Source organism: Meleagris gallopavo, chromosome 17 (assembly GCF_905368555.1).
Source record: "Meleagris gallopavo chromosome 17, MGAL_WU_HG_1.1, whole genome shotgun sequence".
Classification (NCBI taxonomy): Eukaryota; Metazoa; Chordata; class Aves; order Galliformes; family Phasianidae; genus Meleagris; species Meleagris gallopavo.
The window spans coordinates 1,572,184-1,594,969 of record NC_139420.1 but is presented as its reverse complement, the minus strand read 5'-3'; positions in this window follow the sequence as shown (position 1 = coordinate 1,594,969).

Sequence of the window (22,786 nt, the reverse complement as noted above, 5' to 3'; positions counted from 1 at the left end):
TTCACTCTGCGCTCTTCTTACCATTTTTATTATACTTCCAGACTTCTCCTGAGGGACTTCCCTCAGTCGTTGACAACTTGGGAGGGGGGGGGTCATAGCAAGCAAATGATGGTGGGACAAAGGATGGGATTTGTGAGGTGCCTCAGGCAGCCTCTGCTTACAAGCAAGCTCAGGAGAGAACGGAGGGATGGCAGCTCTTGCAGTTGTCTGAGCAGTGTGCTGCTGAGGGTGTGATGTGTGATCTCCCTTCATCAGCCAGGTACAGACCAGCCATTGGAACAGGAGTACCCCAGGAGATCGTGGGGTGCAGGAAACAGTCTAATGAATCCTCAGGTGATTTGTTATAAGGTACTGTTTTGGTTTGTTCCTTCGTTTTCAACAAAAGCATCTTGTGGTTCCCTAAATAGCAAGTTTTATTGCCTAAAATAAGCACCTGGGAATTCTCATTCCTGTATTTACGGATGGAAAAGATAGAAGAAAACTGGCCAAAAGCATGGTAGGTTCCTTTCTGGGGTCTGTGTTCTTAGCATCTCACTACAGTGAACCACAAACTGCCAACATCCCGCCTGCTCTTAGGGATGCACTTAGCCACTGATGTGCAGCTTCCCACCAAACCCATCAGGGCACAGGAAGCCATGAGCTGTCTGTCAGGCCCTTGAGGGTTCTCAGAAGGAGAGAAGCACACAAGCCAATCTCCTGCCCTGTGGCAATGCACAAGTAGCAGCACACACCACTGACAACCACCTGCCTCCACATGTGCCTGATTGTGTTGATGATTCCTCAGCTGCAGGAGCTGAGGTCTTCTATAAGCACTGCAGAGAGAACAAAGGAAAAAGGAGGAAATGTATGATGTTTGTTTTTGTTGTTGTTTTTCTTTTTTTTTTTCAAAACTAAGACGGCTCTGGATTTCTGGCTTGTTTAAAGGATATCAGACACTACAACGTGTGAAAAACTTCTGACAAGGAATCCAACCTGCTGCTGGTTTGCACTATGCCCCTTTGGACAGAAGAGGTGGTGCAGTACCATAAAGTAAATGGTTACAGCTTCTACTTTAAATTAAGAAAGGCATAGCTGAATTCTCAGCTGGTAGCCCTGAGGAGGCCAAAGCCTGTGCTGCTCTCGTGGGCTGTGCTGCCATGCGTCAGAAAGCACTGACACAGCTCAGCCGTCTGAGGAGGCAATCCGTGTGTGAGAATGGCTCTGGGGTCACATCTGTCTGCTCAAGAGCTCAGCTTTTCCTACCGTGTCCTGAGGAGTTTCACCAATCGAACTCTTCCAAGCTCTCCAGAATGGTTTCTGTGCACCCTGCAGCCAGTATGCTCACTGGATGACTTCACGCAGCCAGACATGGCCAAAAAAGTGCCTCTGTGAACTAATGAATTGGTTTAATTGTCTGCCAAACCTGCGAGCAGCCAAAAGTAACAAATTAAAGTTTACAATCCTGTGGTCTCATTTACAAGGGGATAATACAACAACTGTTTATTTTGTGAGATGTCAGAGTGAGGCAGGAGAAAATCACAGCCCCTGTACAACATTCATCATCATCATCATCATAAAAATACTTTCAGTAGGAAACACCGATGCTGTTTTGCTCCATTAACATGTGCTGTGGTTCCAGCCCGCCTGGCTGGCTGAGCTGCACAGCCCCATTCGGCACACAGAGCCCAATGGAGGGCGCGAGCTGCCGCTCCTCAGTGGGGTCAGGCCGGGGCTCCCCAGGAGCGCTGCCTGGAGCCCACACCTCCCACTGCAGGGCCAGAGAGGCTCTGCGTGTGAGGGAGGTGGGCTGTGGGAAGGCTGCAGCGGTTGGCTGGTTTCTCTTCAGAATAGATGGAGGCCGTGCAAATAAGCTGGGCGGCCGGGTGAATGGCTGTGTCACCAAAGGCAGCTGAATGGGGACGGAGTGGGGAAAAATAAATAAATACGTGCATACATCCCCGTGCAATGAATCCCTCCCCATTCAGACTTTCCCTTTATTTCTTCCTTTGAGAAGCGAGGTTATCGGGTCTAACATCACATCCAAACATTTCAGCGCTCGCATTATACGGGATGCTCCAAGGTCAGCGCCTGCAGCTGTAAACTCATTAGTCTTGTCTTTTGTGAGAGAAGAAAGCCTCTTCATTCCTCCCTCGTCCCCTTCCCCCCTAATTAAAATTAAAGTATTTCCTGGCCAAAAGTCATTTCTGCATTCATTCATCTCAATTCTTTTCTGTTTGGATAAACCACCCTCTGGTACTCCGAGGGTGTTATGTATACAAACTATAAACCCTTAATGGCCCTGCCGTGTGTTATGACTGGCCTAAGGAGCGAGCGCAGGCTCTGGAAAAGCGGTTCTTGGCAATGCTGTGTGTGGAGCTCAGGCTCATCCGTCATATGCAATTAGAGATTAAAAGTGCTTGATGGACTATGGGGGAGCCCAGCGCGGAGGGAGATTAGGAATGTAGGAAAGAAAAGGCAAACAAAAGCTTTTATCTCTGCGCAGCAGTGGCTGCTACAAAGCAGGATGGGAGGACAGGCCTCATTCTCCCGAGGCACCCACGGCCCTCCTGGCCCCACAGCCGCTGTGCGGGGCCCCACGGCTGCACGGCCACCCACAGCTGTGCCACTGCCCACAGCCAGAGCACACTCTGAACCGAGGGTGATGTGGGGGCTGCAAAGCCCTCAGAGTAAGGGGCGATGTCCTGGTTGGAGGCCTGCTGCTCCAAAAGGGTTTTCTTTCCCGCAGGCAGCAAGAGAGCGGGGCTAGAGGTGCCCAGCCTGAAAGAAAGATCTCCATTCCGAGTTCCATTATAGAAGTCCCAATCAGCCATTAGAGGTGCATTTAAATGGGTTTTCTCAAGCATTAACAGGCTGCTGCCCTGCATTCAAAGCGACTTTCTGCGGGTTGTGCAGAAAGTGGTGTAAGTAGGTTTCTTCAAGTGTGTGTGATTGCTCGTAGCTGCTGAAGTTGATTTGAACGCTTGCTGCTGCGCTCACCAATTTAGCCTGATAAATTGTGCATTATTAAATGGGGGAAGGGAATGGGGCTGCGTTCTCCCTGACAAGTGCAGCGTTTCTCATCGGAGAGGAGCGATTCCTCTCATCAGCACAGCCTGAGAAACACCATAATGAATCATTTGCACCTGAGAGCTCAAGTCTTCTGCATTTCCCATCGCTCCTCGTGTTCTGAGATTTGGATCCCATGGGTTCTGCCCAGAGCCAGCCACAGGCACTCGGTCAGCCTTACCCAGCACTGGGAGAGGTCTGCATTGCCACAGTACTGTTTCTCATGCCCTGTGTAAGTGCAGGGCCTGCAGGCTGCACAGGCGGGCATCACGCCGTGTTCCCCATCAGCATTGGGGTTGTCAGTGCATCGGCACACAACAGCCGGGTCCGTGGTGCCCTGTGATGAAGCCGTGCTAATGAGCTCCAGAGGGAGCCCACTGAGCCCTCCTCGCTGCAGGCACCGGCCTCTGGGGAGAGGAGTTAAAAGGGGGCAGAGAGGAGCAGCGGAGAGAAGAGAGGCTCCAGATAGCTCCTCTGGGGACAGTGAGGTTGTGCTTGATTAAAAGCGGTGCTTTATGAAAATGTTATTTGCTATGCTTGGAAGATGGCAGTCGGTGCAATAAGGGGGTACTGCAAACCTAATGTGCTCCCTATGGAAAGGGCTGGCGCGTGTGCCTGCGAGTGCGTCCAATCCTTGTGTCTTTGATCCCTCCTCTTTAGTAGCTGAGTTTTTCTCCCAGTGCAGGAAGGATCCGTTCTCCCAGACATTTCAGTACCTCTCTGTGGCCACATATGTCAGGGATGCCAAAAGGGACCTTGGTAAGAAGGTTTCCAGAAGAGACTTGGCTCTCATGGGTACGTGTATGGCTGGAGGTGAGCGCAGCCCTCAGGCCCTGCCCTGACCACTCGTGATGTGTTTGCTTTGGGCAGCGCCAGCACACTGGAATGAGCCTTGAGGTGATTCACAGATCTATTTCCAAGCAGTTCACACCAGACTTTGTCTGGACGTGTTTGGTTTTTAATGCTTTCCCAGAGCACTTGTAAATTTTTATTTCTGCTGAGAGTGGGAGAAACTAGCTGCTGTGCACAGAATAAAGTTGATTGTCTACAAAGTTTAATGCTGTTTTCTTGCTCTATTATTTGGCCATTCTGTGTTTGTGCAAAACTCTTTTAAAGCTCAGTCAGAGCTCCCGGGCCATGCAAGGAGAGAAGAGGGGAAAAGCTATTTCTCTGCAGTGCCAGAATATACAGAAGTTTTATGTACCATGATGGAAAGTTGAGGTGAAAAGGGCTGGATCTGAGACAGAAAACATTTCTTTAATTTTCTCTACTCTTTTTTTTTTTTTTTTTTTCTTAGCAAGATTTGCTGTTGCTTTGAAAGCCTCCTGCTATTTTGCAGGCAATAAAATGAGAGACTTAAAATATTTATTTCCCGAGACATGGGCAAGTCTCGAGCCCTGTGAAACCAAGCATGCCTGGCAAGGGGAGGATATGGCCGCAGGGAGCCTTCCTCCAGCCAGTGAGCCCTACCGGCATCTGGCAGCTGCGTTCTGCTCTGCAACCCCATCCTGTCCTGCCCCACACGTCCTCTGCAGCCCCAGGATGCCCATGGATGGGGTGTACATCACCCAACCCATGAAAATCCCAACTGGCAGCAGTTCTGCTGCTGAGCCGGTACTTTGCTTCCTACACTGGTGACTGCTCTCGAAAGCCCACAGGCTGGGGCCTCACTGATGTCCCCACTGATGTCACCTTCTTGTGGACTGATGGTGTCACAGGTATGTGGAGAAAAAACATTGCCCTATGATTCTCCTAGAGCTTAGCCTCAGTTTGACCTGCAGCGTTACCCCTACTTGCTGCCATTGTTTATGGCTGAGCACTACGAAGCTCCCAGAGCGCTGTTCCAAACAATGCAGGGAGGACTTCTGGAGAGTGGCTCAGCACTTCCTGCCAGGAGCTGCGGCTTCTGAGGATGTTTTGATGTTCTGGGGAGGATGAAGGAGCGTCATGAGGAAGATGGGAGATACATGGTTCATAGGAAGCCTGACTAGCAATGATTCAGCTCCGCCGTGCAGCAGTGGAACCTGAGCAGACAATAGCAAGAGCTACACCTTTGCTGCAGTACAGCATCTCAATGCCTCGTGTTTGCACACAGAGCTGGTGCTGCGCAGAATTGCTGCTCAGGGGAGATGCAGGCAGGTTCCCTGAGAGCCCAGGCTCTGTCCTGGCCGACCTGCCTTCCCTTTGCTCTGGTGTCTGGATGAGTCACTCATGAACATGTTTCTGAGCGCTATTTTTCTCCTTCCTATTCAGTTGTGGTTATTCCTGCTCTCGCTGTACTTTTCTATTATCTACTCACATGGTTGAACTGGAGGTTAAATGGAGTAAAAAGTTATTATGTTGGGGAAAAAAAAAAATGAAACTTAGACTTTTTTTGGCTGAATTCCCTTGGCTAAATTGTGTGGGTTTTTTATTTGCTGTAACAGGTCCCCAGGCTCGTGACTAATGTTGCAACACGTTAATGGTTTCTCTCACTTCCCTGCACTCCCCCACGCCACAGCCAACATCGCGGTCTGTCCATCCGGAGTGGGTTCTCCAGTCTCTGCTTTGCTGCTGCAGGAATGTCAGTGCAGCTCCATTAGCGCTGGCACACGGGGCCCCATGGTCCCCCCAGTGCCTTACCCTGACTTCAGCCACCATGAGCGGGTGGCAGTCACACAGACTGGGTAGAAGAGGGGCACTCATTGGTAACTTTGTGTGAAGAATATGTTTTTTCTCTCAATTCTGTTGCTAATGAAGCTGGAGGAGCCTGCCCTGAGAGGCCATTGCTGCACAAAGTACATTGCTGGGATGTCCTGCAGGGCACACAGGCAACCAACAGGCCCTGCCCAAGCTGGGTGCCACCAGGTTGTGTCCCACAGGGACTGCTTGGAGTATGGGAACAAGAAGAGCTTGTTCAGCAGAGCTTCCCCAGGATAGGGAGAGCTGTAGTGTGGGAGGATTACTCCAGAAGTCACTTGCTCAAAGCACAATCCCTTGTTAATTAACAGAAGGGTTTCCGTGTGCTGTAAATTCTGGGGGGCATTGTTTGGAAGCCCTGTCAGTCATTCCCTGTGCGCTCTGAGGGAAATTCAGGTGGTCTGTAATCCTTTGTTGCCAGCTGCGTACCAAGCACAGGGTTTTACGTTTGCCCTGCTGCTCATGAACCACACAGATGCTTCAGTGGGGCCATTTTGCTTTATTTGTGATGTGGGCATGTAAACAGCTGGAGAGACCAGACCACATCCCTCCCACTCCCCTGTGCTGCGAAGGGCGAGCCTTGCTGGAGCAGCCATTTCTCTGACATGGGCAGGACAGGACACCACGCTGCAGGCAGGGAGGGCAGCTGACAGCAGCATCAGCTGAAATCTTCGGCTTTATCCCCATCCCAAAAAGCATACAAACAACTCTCCCTTGGATTTCCATGAAACGAAGCTCAATATTCACAAGGTACTGAAAAGCAAAAACAAACAAAAAAAATAATAGAAGGGACTTGTTATTCCCCAAACCATGCATTATACATGCAGTAAATCCACAATTAGAGCTGCGCTTTCAAGATGCAACCCAGGAAAGCCTGGGTTTTGCAGAGCACAAAAAAGGTGGTTGTACAGGTATGGCATCCAAAGCGACCTCAGCCCAACCCTTACGACCCCACGTCATTACCCACAACACGCCATAAGGGCAGGGGAAGCCCAGCCAGCAGCACAGCCCCGGCCCCTGCGCAGACCCTCACTCACACACAGCCAGGCCCTCCTGTCACAGTAACTCCGCTCCGTCACTTGAGCTTGTGTGCAGCCTATGTAATCACAGCAATTAGATACAACCGCTCTTAGCTGCACAGCTTAATTGCAACTAATGCACATCATTTCAATTAATATTAATTATATGGAAAACGTGAAGAGTCTGTTATTCCATTGTCAAAATCGTTTGGGACAAACAAGATTAAAGTGCTAAATTTCATAAAGGGCCCAGTTATTAATTTTAACTTGCTAATGAACAAATGTGTCTCTGGGTTCTCGGAAGATGCATTCCTACTCGGCGAGGAAGTGCTGTGGGTTTGTGGCAGAGAAATGGTCCCAACACCCCTTGCAAAATGCACATCCCCCACTCTGTGCTCCCAAACAGCACTTCTGCAGAAGTGGTTTCGTATTAATTAAAACTAACGTCCACTGCTGCCGAAACATCTGAGAAAATATGTGTAGGCATGACATTTACTTGGAGTAATTGTAGCTTACAATTAAGGCAATGATTTTTTTAAGACGTCGAAGTCTACCCCCTACCAGATCCTTTCTATTTAATCTTTGGAAGAAAATGTTTAATGTTCCCTGGGCAAGTTTGCAAAGTCTTATTTATGATACGTAGCATTTTTATCTGCTCTTATAAATACCACTCCCTTAGAAATAAAATGTTTCTGGAGTTTGCTAAATTAAAAGGGAAAGAAAACACTGAGAAACTTTGAGTCCTGTTTTCAAGCATAAAAGGGTTTATCTTATCTAGAGCAACTGGTACAGGATAACCAGCGTTATCTTATCACCACATATTGATGTCAGGGCTTAAAAGGACTTGAGGCTGTTACGCTACACGGAGCAGAACTCCTACACTGATAAACACGGAAAAAGCCGCGGTGCTCTAATCTGAACTACACCTCCTTTCTGCCCCAGACACACGTGAGAAGAGCCAGAAGCCCTTTCCTTTCACAGCACGCTGCTCCCAGCACCGGGCCCAGGGCCTGTGGCCGCCTCCATCAGGAACAGCACTGCTGCCGGGCTGCAGGGAGGGCATGGAACAGCGGCGTGATGCTGGGGCTGGTGGAGCTCAGGGGAAGCCAGGCCGTGCAGGAGATCCCTGCTGCATTTCTAACCCACGCAGCCTTTTTGTGGGAGTGGTGCAATGAGGCAAAGGGCGGAAATGGGGAACAAATAAGGATGTACAGTAGCGGTGAGCAGCGTGAAGGTTCTTAGCAAGGACCAAAGTACGAGGCTGAGGCAGTCACGCCACAGTTGTTCAGCATGCAGCATGTAGGACAGCCACATAATCTATGCACGAACTCAAATCTTGACACATCTCGCCTGCTTGCTCAATTCCAATTAAATTGGGGTGTATTAATCTCTCTATTTTTAATAAAAATTCACTCGTTCACTTTCCCTCACCTCCCATTTCTGCCAGCTGCAGATAAAACACCCAGCCAGCCCTCTGCTCGTTTGATCCTAAGGTGAAGCGATCAAACAAGCTTGCACCCTCACTGACAGATCACACAGAATGAGAAAGTGGGCTGCAAGGCAGATTAGTGAAATAGCTTCTATTACAGCTTGAAGCGGGGCCATATGCATTCTTGGCAAGTTTCTTTTACAATAAGCACAACTTTCCTCCTTCAGATTTGCTGTGGTGCCACAGTCCCTTTCCCTGGCACTCGGGATCACCCCTTGGTGCTGCAGCTCCAAAAGGATTGAGGTTGCACTCTACCACGAGCTGCACGGCTGCTTTTCTTTCAGCAGAGCTGCTCCCGCCAGGTGTAGATGTCACGGTGCATACAGTACAGCATGCAGCCTCTCCACATCGCCTTGAGCTGACAGAGCGATTTCCAGCCGCGTGGCAGCAGGGACACTGCAGCTGCAGTCCTGGGGACTGAAACCCTGCTCACTTTCCATGCTTCTTTTTTTTTTTTTTTTTTTTTTTTAACAGAAAAACAGGAGGAAATTTTACCAATTAAATGTGCGGGGAAGCAGCAAGTTTGGATCAGACGCACACAGCAGCTGCCACAGCATGACTGCGCCACACAGAGAGGCTGCAAGCTCTTTAGTAAGACAGAATTATCATAGCACAAGATTAGCTCAGATATCATAAAGCACAGTTCCACTTCCAACAGCTCCCCACCAGGAAATCTCCGCCCATCCCCGCAGCTGAGATGCGTATCTGCCTTGCAGCATTAATTGTGCTGGCCTGCCACTCTGGAGTGCTTTCTGTAGGCGGCCCGACCGAACAAACCCGGGCAGCACAGGCATTCCCGAGCTGGGGTGGGTACTCTGAAAGTGAATAAATGCAAGTCATGCAGTTCTGCTGAACCTGTGGTTTAAAGCTTCTAATTGCTAACTTTCATCTTTTACCAGCATAAATAATAAATGTGGCATGTTCCCCATTTTCCATCAGCACCACATTATTAAAGCAATAAAACAATTTCAAAGGTGTGGTTATCATGAGCTAATGGCACCTCCAGGGGATTGGTAACACCCCAGGAGACTTCTTCGTCTTGAAAAAGCCAGCACCCCCTGTCAGGCTCTATTAGCTCGGCTCTGGGAAAGTGTGTGCACAGAGCTCCCTGCTTGTACTCAGCCACTCTGTGTGTGGGACAGGGGAGGATTCCATCAGAAGAGGGGTGGCCAGCAGGGACAGGGAGGTGATTGTCCCCTCTGCTCTGCTCTTGTGAGGCCCCATCTGGAGTACTGTGTCCAGGTCTGGAGCCCCTAATACAAGAAAGACAGAGAGCTGTTGGAAAGGGTCCAGAGGAGAGCCACAAAGATGATCAGGGGACTGGAGCACCTCCCCTATGAAGACAGGCTGAGGGAACTGGGCTTGTTCAGTCTGGAGAAGAGAAGGCTGCGGGATGACCTCATTGCAGCCTTTCAATACCTAAAAGGAGCCTACAAACAGGAGGGGAGTCAACTCTTTGAAAGGGTTGATAACTGCAGGACAAGGGGAAATGGTTTTAAGTTGAGGGAGGGAAGATTTAGGTTGGATGTCAAGGTCTCAAGTTCTTTAGTATGAGTGGTGAGGTACTGGAACAGGCTGCCCAGAGAGGTTGTGGATGCCCTATCCTTGGAGGTGTTCAAGGCCAGACTGGATGGGGCCCTGGGCATCCTGGTCTAGTATTGACTGGTGAGGCTGGTGGCCCTGCATGTGGCGGGGGGGTTGGAGATTCATGATCCTTGAGGTCCTTTCCAATCCTGGCCGTTCTGTGATTCTGTGAGGTAACACCACAGGCACAACCCTCAGCACCTCTCCAGGCCTAAGCTGGTGGGGAAACAGGAGGTGCCCCTAAGGGAGCCTGCCTGGCAGCATCACCCCATGGGGCTTTGCGGAGCTGTCTGTGAAGCTAAGCCTGCTCCCTGCTCACCACTGCTCTACAGATATCCTTCCCCTCTTGCTTCCCGACAGCTCCTAATCTTGGTGTGACATCACTGGGAATTACAGTTATAGTATCTACTGGAGTGTTAAGACTAAGCTATTTAGCACATCAAAACAACAGTATTAGCAAACAGACCTGCATTTAAGGTAATTATGCACCAAGGAGACCGCCTTATCTTTCATCTCCTGTTTATTTTGCAAACAACCACCCAGATTCTTTAAGTAATACCTTCCCTGCTCTCAGTTATCAAATCAGGATGGAGGTGGAAGGCAGCTGAGCACACTCAGCTCTACCAGCAGAAGGTGGACAGGTGGGGGCTGATGAGGGGAGAGCTTCCCACCCCCACCTTCAGCCAGCCAGCAGCTGGGCTGCTACGGAGCACTCATCCTGCGGCACTTTGTGCAGCCTGGGGAGGAGGTGGGTTAGGAGAATGTGTGCTGTACTGCCTTGGTCCATAGAGGCTTCCAGAGAGTTCAGCAGAGCACAGCTGATTGTTAGTTGCTGTTGCAAATGATCACACTGAATGTTAAATTTCTGCAGTGCCTTTCTGTTGCTATCACTCCCAGTAAAGATAAAGGGGATAAGGGGGGGAGGATATGGAGAACAGCTGTGTGCTAAAGCGCATTGACCTTGAAGGTCAGTATCAGGTTAACAAGGCCTTCGGATTCATATTTCTGTCCCTTTCTATGTGAAGGGCACATGTGAAGCCCGCTGCAGTCCCTGGAAGGCACTGATGTGACCATGGAGCAGTGCCGTGTAACCACACCACCCAAAAAGCACGGTGGGAGCTGAGCTGCTTGATTCCGTGCTCTGCTCAAAAACAACCAGGGACAGAGGAATCCTGGGGACATCTAAGTGTCTCTTTCCACCACAGCATGAGTGGAAAAATGTGACTCACATCACAGAGATGGTGAAGCAACAGAATTCCTGAGAGGAGCACAGCAAACTGGATAGACTTTGTTGTGATGGTTGTGAGGACCTCACTGGTGGATCGCCTCATTGTAAAGGTAACAACTGCCTGCCCTGCAGGGCTGAGTTCTGGGGATGCAGGCTGTGCTTCTGCCTTGAGTTCAGCATGTCGGTAAAATAGAACTATTTAAATTCATTCGTTGCTTCACCTCTTCTTGTTGTAAGAAATGACTTTCACAATTAGAAATCTGCTATTCCTTTGATGGGTGTATTTATAGCATTATGTGTATGAATTAAAGAACAAGAAATATTTTCTAAAAAGTTACAATCAAAAATGGAAAACTGGTGTTGTATGGACAGAAAATAGGGAGGAAATTATATATCCAACCAGTTTCCAAACAGGGTTCAGGAGTGGCCTGTAAGTGAGCATGAGCTCATATGTGGTAAAATAAAACAAATAGGAAGAGGAAAGTCTCAATGTTCAGAAGTTAATTCAACTATGACTGATAAGCAGAGCGACTGGAGGAGTTATTTGGGGTTTTATAGCTTTTTTGTGTGTGTCTGAAGGAAACATTGATTGAAATCCTCATGGATATCGGCACAGTCACTCAGATGAAGAAAAGCATGAACTGTAAACAAAGGACTGCAAGAAATGAATGTGCAGCGCTACAGAGGGACGTCCAGGAACGTATTATTCATTGGTAGACTAATAGAAAGAGTGAACTGGGATACCAGAGGACTTTGCTGACTGTGCTAAATGGGGAGAGTCCAAATGAACCCAGAGGAACAATACCAAAAAAGGACCTAGATAGACTAGAAAGAACAGAATACTGAGATTTAATGTGGAAAAAAACTGTACGTAAACCTGTCTGGGGAAAACTAATCCAAAACACAGATGTTCCACTGGCGAGAGAAATCTTGAAAGCAGTTGTGTTACAGCAGACCAGGAATGACAAGGGAACTGATGGTGAATCCCCGGCACAGCAGAGCACACTGCCAGCTCTGCAATGCCCCCCACAAGATGCTGATTGTGGCAGTGTGAGCCACACAGGGATAATGCACGGTGCAGGCAGCTGTGAGAGGTGCAGCCCAATTATGACTCCTGTGGAGGAAAGAATTTATTCGGCACTCAGTAAGGTGTGAGGTCAGAAATGAGCCCATAAAGACTGAAACAGAAGCACTGTGTGCTCAATAGCATGGCATGCTTAAAACCAAACAAATACCCAGAAACCTAGCAGCAGGCTGCCCGGGTTGCAAAGGTCAGGTGTGCCAAGAGGCCGTCCTTCATCGTTTATTGTCAAACTTCCTCTTAAATATCTACCTCTGACTGACAGACTGAGCTCCACACAAAAGCAACAGCTGAAAAGGATCTGGCAGTGACTTTCTCAAGAATGTGTTGTCTTAAGAAAAAGCCATTAGATGGAAGGTAATTAATGAAATGTCCAGGCACAAACTCTCAGAAATGTTAATCAGGACATGAAAAGGGTAACTATTCTCTGCTGGGCGGTAAGGCTGCAGACAGCCCAAGGCAGCAGCTCAGATGGTGGTTTCCCAGCAAAGCTGTATGTGGAACCACAGCTGTGCGTGGCTTGGACAACTTGGGCACACAGCGCAGGCACAACTCAAAGCCTGCTGATGGGGTTTGATGCCCTGCTTGGCCTCCCTTGGGTGCTGGTGTGTCCCAGCAGTGGCTTAGGCTGGCGGCAGCACAAGCTCCCAACCACAGCAATGTGTGGCGTGGCAAGCCCCACTGCCAGCTCCTCTTTTATTCCCAGAGATGGATCGAATCCAGTTTGGGAAGAGAGGCGGCTGGTGGCAGTGAAGTCATCGGGGAGCGTTTCTTTCCACGTTTTGTCTTGCAGGGTGATGCGGGAAGGGATGCAGAGGGCGTGCAAGGACGCGGTGATGCTGAGCGGTGCCCGCGGGTACCCACCCCCCAGGGCTCCCCCAGGGCCGCGTTCCGAGGCTGCTGCGGACCCACATTGCCACCTAGTGCCAGAGGAGCAGGCCGGCCGCGGGCACCCAGCGCTCCCGCACCGCTCCCCGGCCGGCTCTTCGTCTCGCTGCAGAACCTTCAGGCTAGTGAGGGGGGGCGGGGGGGTAAATCTTGTGCTGCTCTGCTGAAGACACAGAGCTGCCACGCCTGAAAGGATTCGCTACTGGATCCTGAAAACTATACCGAGCAACTGCCACAGTGCTGCTATTAAACGTGCACGGTGAAGTGGCCATCTCAGAATGAGAGAGAGCTCATGGCTTTCTGGCCCAGTACAGCTGAAGCTTGTTGTGCAGAGCAAGGTCATCAGCCCTTGCGCACTGCAGGAAGGAAGGGGCAAAGCCTGAAGGTAAACATCTTCCGCACACTTCTTGAACTTCTGTTAAGAGAGCTCATGGAGAACGAGGTGCTCGGAAGCACCAGCCAATGCAGTCAGCTCCTCAGCCCGCAATGCTCTGAAGCTTGGGTTCATCAGGCGGCAGGAAGCAAACATGGGCTGCTTTGGTAGCTGGAAGTTAGCATGGGTCCAGAGGACTGGAAGAATGTTTCACCTGCAGCCCATTGAACTGCTGCTGTAACATCCACCAGGTGAAGCTGTGGCCCTGAAAACAGAGCACCCTTTACTGAGACAACGAAAATTTTAGTTTGAAGTGGTTACTAGAGGATCTTTTTCCTCCAATACCACTATGCCTTTGAAATCCATTTGTTGGAGGCTCACTGTGCCACAATAGAAATCATAGCTATATTCTTCTCTTAGAAAAAGGCAAGTCCTATTTGAGAAGTGTTAGCTTTTCATGACGTTCAGTCTCAGCTTCTGCACAAGGTGTTAAATACTGTCTCTCTGGTGTAGATTGAGGACCAGCTTCCTCCTCAGAATAATTCTGCCTAAGCCCATGCATTTACACTGGGGATGAATTTTGTCTATAAGGTTTGTGATTCTTAGGCAGAGGCTTATTGACAAGCACCGTTCTGAAGACATTTACATGCAGCAAGGCTCATAAGCCAGCGAACATCTGTTCTCTTGTTAGCAGCCTCCACAGCATTTGCCCTGTAGGCAATAATCTACAGGACAAGTTTCCCAGCACCTAAACTACTGTAGGATAATTCTTTAACTAAATGGAAAGCAAAGCCCAAGGCCCTGGGAATTCGCTTTTGTACAATAATCTTTTGTGTGCATACAGTGGAAACCAGAGGATTATGGAGTCAAATCATGAGAATTCAGGTCAAGTGAGATTTGAGGGGGAAGGAGAATCTGACAGCAGCACCAGGGGGAAGGTAAGGATCCCAGGGGAGGTAACATGACGCTTGCAGATAAGCCTGCTTTCGCCTGTTCTGCTGTCACGGTTTAATTTTACACATCAGTATTAAAATTTCTCAGCTTTGCTGAACATCAGCTCTCTCTTTACTGTATGAAGTTCTTCTGTATTGTGGTGGTGTTGGTTTTTTGTTGTTTTTTTTTTTTTCCCAGTTAGCAGTTGCATTATTTCGGACTACCTTCGTGCCTCGGTTATTTTCTTTCACCATCCCTCCATATTCTAGCTCTTTTACTGTTTTTCTATTATCTGAAAGTGTGTTTAAAACTCCTTCCTCCACTCCTCTCCTTGTTATTTTTTTTCATTCCTACACACTTAGCCTGGATCAAGGGCTTTGGAGATCCTCTAGATATACAAAGCAATTCATTTACCTCCCCTGGACATTTACTTTCTGGAAGGAAGGAAATGTCATTAAAGAAAAGTGCGATGAAAAATGTGATGCTTCTTTTTCTGGCAAGGGAGTGATCTGAACATCCAGACTGATACCCAGAAACTGTATTCAAAGGGCTGCCAGCTCTCCCTACTGTGCAGACAGACCCAGCTGAATCCAATCAATTACTTAACATGAACTCCACTGGTGTAGGATGTTAAGCTGATGGGAGGACGTGCTGTTGGGTAGTGGCTGCTGAGAAAACGGGAATAGAAGGTGCTAAATTAGAGATGTAAACAGAAGAGGGAAGCAGGACCTAGGAAAACTCAGTCTTCTGCAAAGCTGAGCAGAAGTGAAAATAAGCATTTCCTTTATCTTCTAAGAAGCTAGGCAATATGGAAGAAAGGTTATGTTTTGTGTGTGGCATAAAATCCTGTCTCAGTCACCATGTATGGGACCTGGAACAAAATACTTTCTGTACCACCTCTGAGAGATCTAATACACTAAATGAGGCAGGAGTGAGCCACGGCACAAAGCAGCTTCCTCTGCAGTGGTGAGGGGAGCAGGAGTCTGGAGGCACTTGAAGGATGAAGGGACTGTAGGCTGGGAAATGCCGATATATCTATCAGTAGACTTTATTTTTCTTTCCTGGTCACAGCATTTTACTCTTCCTGGAAAGCAGTATGAATCTGCATGGATAGAAAGCTTCATTACATGAAAACTGTATGTGGTGCTACGTTATGTATTTATGCTAGCTGGTGTACCATGCACTTACTCACTGTTGTGTTACTTGAGATCAGCTATGCCCTGTCTCAGTTCTACATGCGGACTATGTCGCTTAAGAAGATGCAGCAGCAAGCACTTTGCTTCCCAGCTCTCTGCTCTTTGTAAGAGAACAAAGCACAGTCTTGGTCTGTCACGTGCAAAAGCAAAAAATAGTGCTTGCTTTAGTAGACTTACACATTATTTTGTAGAACGCATTATTGCCCTGAAAAATGACGTAATCTTGACTGCTGCAAAGTCATGTCAGAAAAATCTCAAACTTACTTTATTGTCCAAGGACTCTTAATTTGTTCTTCCTCTGTGTGTTTTGTAGAAGCCCTGAGTTGTCTGCCCACGTGCTGTTTTTCCTTGTACCTTTGAGAGATTGTGTTCTCACTCTTATTCCTTTGTGTTCCATTTCCAGTTGGTTAGTTCATCTCTTCCAAGTGAGCGTGATGGGCCAGGGAAGGAGGCAGGAGGGATCGTGTAGGGCGCAGTCTACAGTTTGAATGTCATACTTTCAGAAGTACAGTACCGAACACAGATGTTACGGATTGTATTCGCTTGGTCTGCGGGGAACTACATCCTGTATTGGATGAAATGGTTTGACTTCTATTGAAATGCTAATGTCTGTCCATTTCCTCCAGCAAAGTGAGTCTCATTATTTCTCATTGTAGCCCACATTTACCCTTCCTCCAGTCTCCATCACCCTGACCCCAGAGTTTCTGCTTTTCAAATATGCGCTTAAAATTTGTCTGCTATGTGATCGTTTTATGAGGTGATACCATGAAGTTTAAGTATGCGTTCCAGCTGTGCTGGTGACCCTGCCTATAAACCAAGGAGGTTGGCTTAGTACACTCTTGCCCTCTCGCTTAATGTGACTTAAGACAAGAAGACACAGATCCAAAGTGCAAAAGTGAAAGAGTGAAAACTCAGGCTAGACACTAGAAAAAGGAAACTCTAAGTGAAACTGACTTTTTATCTCTTTGTGTCTTCACATTGACACTACATTAGGAAGGCTGACATGAAATATCCCCAGAGGCCCAAATCCAATTTTCAATCAAATGTAAAAGACTGGCTTGTAAAGGCCGAGAATGAATTGGTTCTGCCAGAAGAAAAATTAGCACAGAAACAAGCTTATTTCCAGAGAATCCACTAAAATAACTCTGTGACACCTTAATAGGGATTGTCCTTGTCTGGTTGCTTTTTTTTTTTTTTCCCCTCCAACTTAGTGGAGGTTCAGGGCCAAACTGTACGAGGAACACATACACACGTTGCATAAGTAATTTGTTGTCGAGATTACTTTAGTTAGCATTGATATAGGCTACTCTTTTTATTCTTTGAGTCTATTTTAACACTGATCTCCAAACAAATACTTACAAAAGCTATACAGATGTCTGTCCCACTTACTTCTATTTTCATCTGTAAGAAGCTGCAGAGATTTTGTTCTGCTTAGCTGTCATGCTGCTTCTTAGCACCAAGTTCTCATATTGCTGCAGTTCTAGGCTGTTTGCTCTTGCAGGAGAAGATTTAGGTCAGTTTCTTCTCAGTCTTTTGTGATTTGTGGACCCCTAAATTTTCCAGCAGTAATGCAGGCTCCTTAAGGAATTTCACATATGTAACGTGCTGTCTGGCACAAATGAATTTGCTTTTTCTTCTCTACTTCGTGCAGACTCTAGTTTTCCATGGGCTTCCCTGGCTCTGCAGGACGTGAGCTGGAAACCAATGATTTAGGTGAGCTCTTGAGCTATTAATCCTCCATGTACACACTGTTGTACTAGATGAGAATGCCATAAGTGAGTAACATCAAGGCAAAATATTTGGGAGTTATTGTGACTTCCAGTGCTTTACAGTTTCAAACCTGAATGCAGGATGTGTATGGGGTCAGTGTTCACATAGACAAGAAATACTGGAGAAGGTGAACCAAAACCCACACTGTCCTCCTGCCTCACTGGCTTTGGATGAGCAACTGTGGGCGTTCCAGCAGCCTCATAAATTGTAACCAGTTGCCTTCAGGGCTTTTGCTATCAGGCAATACATGCTCTTTGGTTTTTCTAAGCCTAGATCAAATCACATAAGGATCTAGGATAAGACTCCTTTGGATTGAGCTCAGGCTTAGAAGAAAATGTGGGATAAAACCCATACATAAATCAACTTTCTCCCTGCACTCTTTCATGTACCAAATTCTTCTGTCCAATGAAAACTGGTATGCCATCAACACCTCTTGCTATTAGTAAGAAACGCCATACTCAGTGCAGGAGGTCGAGCTCCTTATCCTTTCTAGCCCCACTATTTGTACAACAGCAGAGTACTGCATCTTCTCCCACCCGTAACTTTGCTGTTGGTCAGTTTTATTTGCTGCAATAGAGAATGCTGAATCAAAGAAAGGATGTAAATAGGAAGTGACTTGGTCTAAGCAGAGCTCCAGTTAGGAAAAGGAATTGGATGAGACATGGAATGGTTAAAAACAAAAGTGAGAATAATGCAGCATTGGTGATGCAAAGTGAAGAGAATGTAGCTAAGAGTTCTAGCTGCATGGATAGGGAGAGAAAATCCTGTATCTAATCTGTCACACAGGAAGAAACTATAAATGTGGACACTTTTTGAACAGGAGGGCCCAGAACAAGGTCCAAGTTGAAGCTGACATCTGACTTGCATTTATTCTCTCTCTCCTTTACTTGGCATCTGTGGTAAACCCACTGTTGCCCAGACTGGGACTGATCTCAAGGTCGTTGTTTTGATTCTGCTCTTATCCCTCCTGCCAAGAATTTTATAGAGCTTGGTGTTCCTTATAATGAAAAGATACTGCCCATCAGCTGATACTTCCAGATTTTCAATTTTCTTTTTGGCCTCCTAAGGCTTTAATATGAAACTTTCCATCTTGCTGTCCATCAGAACCACTGCTCCTGAATTATGGCCAATTTCCTCTTAATGTCCACAGCAGGGATTTTTAATAAATCAAATAGCAAAAAACAATGCTGGCCTATTCCCATCCTCCAGTGCTGATGGATTTAACTCTCTGCCAATAATAAGCCAGACAGGACATTACGGAACCTTTTGTTCTTGTACAGCCGGTAGAAGATAGACTCTTCCTTTTCTCTGGAAGCATCTCATTCTAAATCAGGCCAGTATGTAAGCCTGTGTCTCCAAAGGTAATGCAAAATAAAAATAATAAGGCTTCTCTAGCATATGGTATTGAGAGGAAGTTAGAAAAAGATTGGATGTTCCATTAATCCCGTTTTCTGTTCTGAAGATGATGTAATTTAGAAAATGCTACCACTTACCAAAACAATGACCAGACTTTCAGCCATGTACTGCAGAGAATTAGATATGAACATCTAGTTTTCTTTGTTTTGATGTCCATTTAAAGATCATTGCACTAATGCATAAAATAAAAATAAAATAAAATAAAAATAAATTTCAGTTAACATGTAGTCTGCGTGTTGCCTAACCTGCTGCTCTGTCCCACTCTGATTTAAAGACCCACTTCAACATCTAGGGCGAAAGAACTGTCTGCATCCCATCATTTTAATTTCCTTTGGTTACTCTTCTTATCTCTTTTCTCCATATCCAGCATGACAATTTATTTGTCCCCTCTGTAACAGAAGCAGTATTTGCTGGCGTTGCTACATGGCAACCATACAGTCCATGTCAAAGATGCTTAACTGAGGCAGAATTCCTGCATGGGTGAGCTGCTCTGAGGGATCAGAAGTATATTTTGTATATCACAAGTATACTTTGTATACCAGAAGCATACTTTGGCATATCAGAAGTGTACTTGGTATATCAAAGTATACTTCTGATCCTTCAAATGAGTTGAAATCTTTCAGCTGCTCCTTTCCAGGAGGAAGGCACAGGAAAACCTTGCCTCTAGAGCCTGCTGCTACCATTCTCTGCATGGTCAACAAATTACCTGCAGCTTTCAAGGTTTTGGTTCATGAATTTATTGTGCTTTCATAGTAATTCAAAGCTTTGCCTGGTCTAGATAAGTAATAATACAAGGGATGCCCTGAAAGTAATCTCTCCTAGTTGATTACTTTGGCCCACGTCATCAGAGGCAGATGGTGGTGATACGATGGAGGTTGAACTTTCCCACCAATATCTGTTTTGTTTTGTTGCTGTGCATGAGATGGCAGCAGAGGGGCAGTCTGACAAAATGTCTGCTGTGGTTCCCATGGAAATCAATGGGAGGCAGTACTTTTGGAGCAACCTAAGTATTTTCAGCTGATATGAAGTTTTCTGACAGCAACTGCAGTGGTGCACCACTGGTACAATGCAGCTAAAAATTTAGATTTTTTTAGATGATTTTTGGAATTCTAAGCATCTCTTCTGCAATTCAGTGCAGTAAGAAAGCCCTGCTTCTGAGACTGTCCAGCACTGGATCAGTGTAACATATGGAGATTTTTTTCTATTCTGACAATGTCCATAATTACAAGTTCTGGATCAATGATGTTCATAGTGTTGGCTTCCATTGCTTTTCTTGAAGTAAAAGAAGTAAACCTACACTTTGAAACGATAGGACAAAATAAATAATATAGTAAGGATTTTGTCTTTCAGATTTGGAGTCTTCAAGAATACTTTTACTTAAGTAATTATCCCATAGAGAATTTTACTGTCAAGTAGAAGATAACCAGGCACTATTTTAGTAATATTTCTAAGACAGTGGGTGAAGGATTCACAGTATCTGGACTGTGTGATTATTTTAACTGCTGTGTAGATAAAAGGAAAAAAATGTGAGCAGTGAAATGTGGAAAATGTGCATATGTATTATGACATTATTTCTCAGTTTTCTTTTTCTCTTATTCCTTAGTCTGGGAGTGGTGTTTAGATCAATTTTCTTGTATAGTAAGTGTACAGTGGCTGCTCGTTCAAAGCAAAATTTCTGTTCTCAGAGCCAGCAAAACTTCTCTGCTTTAATGGACTTACAGACATCCTACCTGGGGCTGGTATTCCCTGCAGACCTATAGAAAACCCAGTGACAATCCTGGCCAGCTCTTCTTCAGGTTTTCTGTGTCCTTTTCGTTACCATGTTCAGACTTCTGCCCTTACTCATAACCTCGCTGAAATTGCATACAGCTGTGACTACATCTGTAACTTCTCCTCTCCCCAGAGGCCCTTTCTCTCAGAGGATGAGATGAATTATTTCTCCACTCAGCCACTCTGAAAACCCTTTTCCAAGGGATGCGTCCTCTCTGAACTTGGCAGGAATGCGCTTGACATTAATTGTAGGACCAGGCAGCACTACTTCTGACCGTCCGTGAGGGAACAGCTGAGAATTTTCACTCTCAACACTGGTGCCTTTGGCTTTGGTTAGAATGGCATATTACTCACAGGATACAGTGACACATACAGCATGGAGAGTTACGTCCTTCGTGTGGATCATTTATACTCTTTTACGTTTATACATTTTTACTTTCCAGTGGTGTTAATTTGGCACCCCCTGGAGGAAATACGTTTGAAAACACTTGAAGGAGGAAAATATTAATTAAAATCCCCTTTGAAACCAATGCTTTAAACAGGCTGTAAATTTTCCCAGTTATCTATGGAGAGGGGCCTTTGCAGAAATGTTCATGTCATTTTTATCTGTAGGCAGTTTTTCATCCTGAGATGACACATGCAATTTTTTTCCTCCTTAGACTAAACGTGTCAGTCTAAGACTCTTACTGTGTAAGTGCTGGAGAATTAAGCAGTCAAAAAGGAAACCCAGAATGGCATCCATAAATGGCAACTGCCAAAGAGTCAGCTTGAGCCTGCCACAATCACTTTCTTTGTTGGACAGAAATGACCACATCCTGGTCATTTTAGAATTAGCTGCAGAACTTAGATGTTCAGAAACTAAAAAATGCCAAAGGTGACTGTTTTATTTGTTTTGCCCCTTCAGTGTTATTATAAAAAAAAAAAAGCAAAACAAAAATATGTATTTACACAGCTTTAAACGCAAATAGGATTTAAACAAAATAATTGGATGTTAGTAATTTCTAAAAGCAAAAATAAACAAGATTAATATTATTATTATTATTTAGCTCACTTCAATAAATACCTGATTGCATTTACAAACAACTTCAAAAGGAAGCTGTGTAGCTATGAATGTCATATATGAGTGCAGCACCCAGTCACGCTAAGCTGTGAAGTGTGAACAACAATTGCATTATTTCAGTCTGTGTTTGCCAGCTGGGCATACAGCAGTCTCCTCGGTGCTCTCTCTGCCTCAGCAACAAAGCCTAGTCACAGTCCCTGCTGGGAGGGACTTCTTCCAGGAAAACGTGGTGTTTCAATAGCTCCTGCATGCATGATTTTGGTGTGTTGGTTTCACTTTGTTTCCCTGGAAAGTCCTTTGCATTTCCCAGAGAGTCTGCTGTCTGCGTGATCCAGAGCCTGAAAATTAATTCCATATAGAATGATTTGGATTCTAGAAAGAAGGGAGAGGGAAAGTATATTGCTAAAGAAACGTTAACTGATGGAAGAGGTGAGAAAGACAGACTCTAGAGGAAAGTTCCTGTCTATTAAGCCCAGCTCAAAGCAATGTCTGGTACAGAATGGGCCTGTTCATGGGTGGCTTCTTTGGAATGCCATGAAAACCACCCTGAGCTGGGAGGGACGTGTCAGGGTGTATTGAAAGCAGCTATAGCAGTCTGCTGTTCAACTGCACAGAGCAGCAGATCAGTGTATCTCTAATTATTATTTATCTGGCTGGCTAAGCTGTGCAGCATTTAAAACCTAATTTGTTGTATAATTTAATTTTAATTGAGTCTCCCATCCACACAGGACTCGTTAAGCTAGCTGTGTGTTTCACTTGCTGCCTTTTTACATAGTACAGGAGAGCTGCAGGAGCTGAACCAATCGTTTGCTTGCACTGTGCTATCACCAAGGTGCAGTAATTCCTCGGTGTGATTGCAAAGGGATTTCTTGGCAGGAATATTTAGAAAATGTTTTCTCAATGCCTCAATGTAACAAAACAACTTCCTCCTTCAGCTAATGCTGTGGTTTACACAAAAGATTTGCTTGTTGGGCTTTCAGTCGCATCTCCCATGCGCTGGTATTTTTCTCTGCCTCTCAGAGATAACAATGACTAGTAACTGTGAGCAGTAATAAGAATGAAGTGCTATGAAAATGCTTTTGAGTGATAGTAACCTCCACTTATAACTTCTCTTCAAGTGTATAAAAGACACTAGTCCTCAGTGAGGACTAAGTTAAAAGTAAGAAGGGCATTTTATAGGCAAATACTTTGTAAGGAATACAGACAGGCCCCAAAGAACCAGTTCTTGAAGGTCAATAATGCAAAGCTTTTAAGT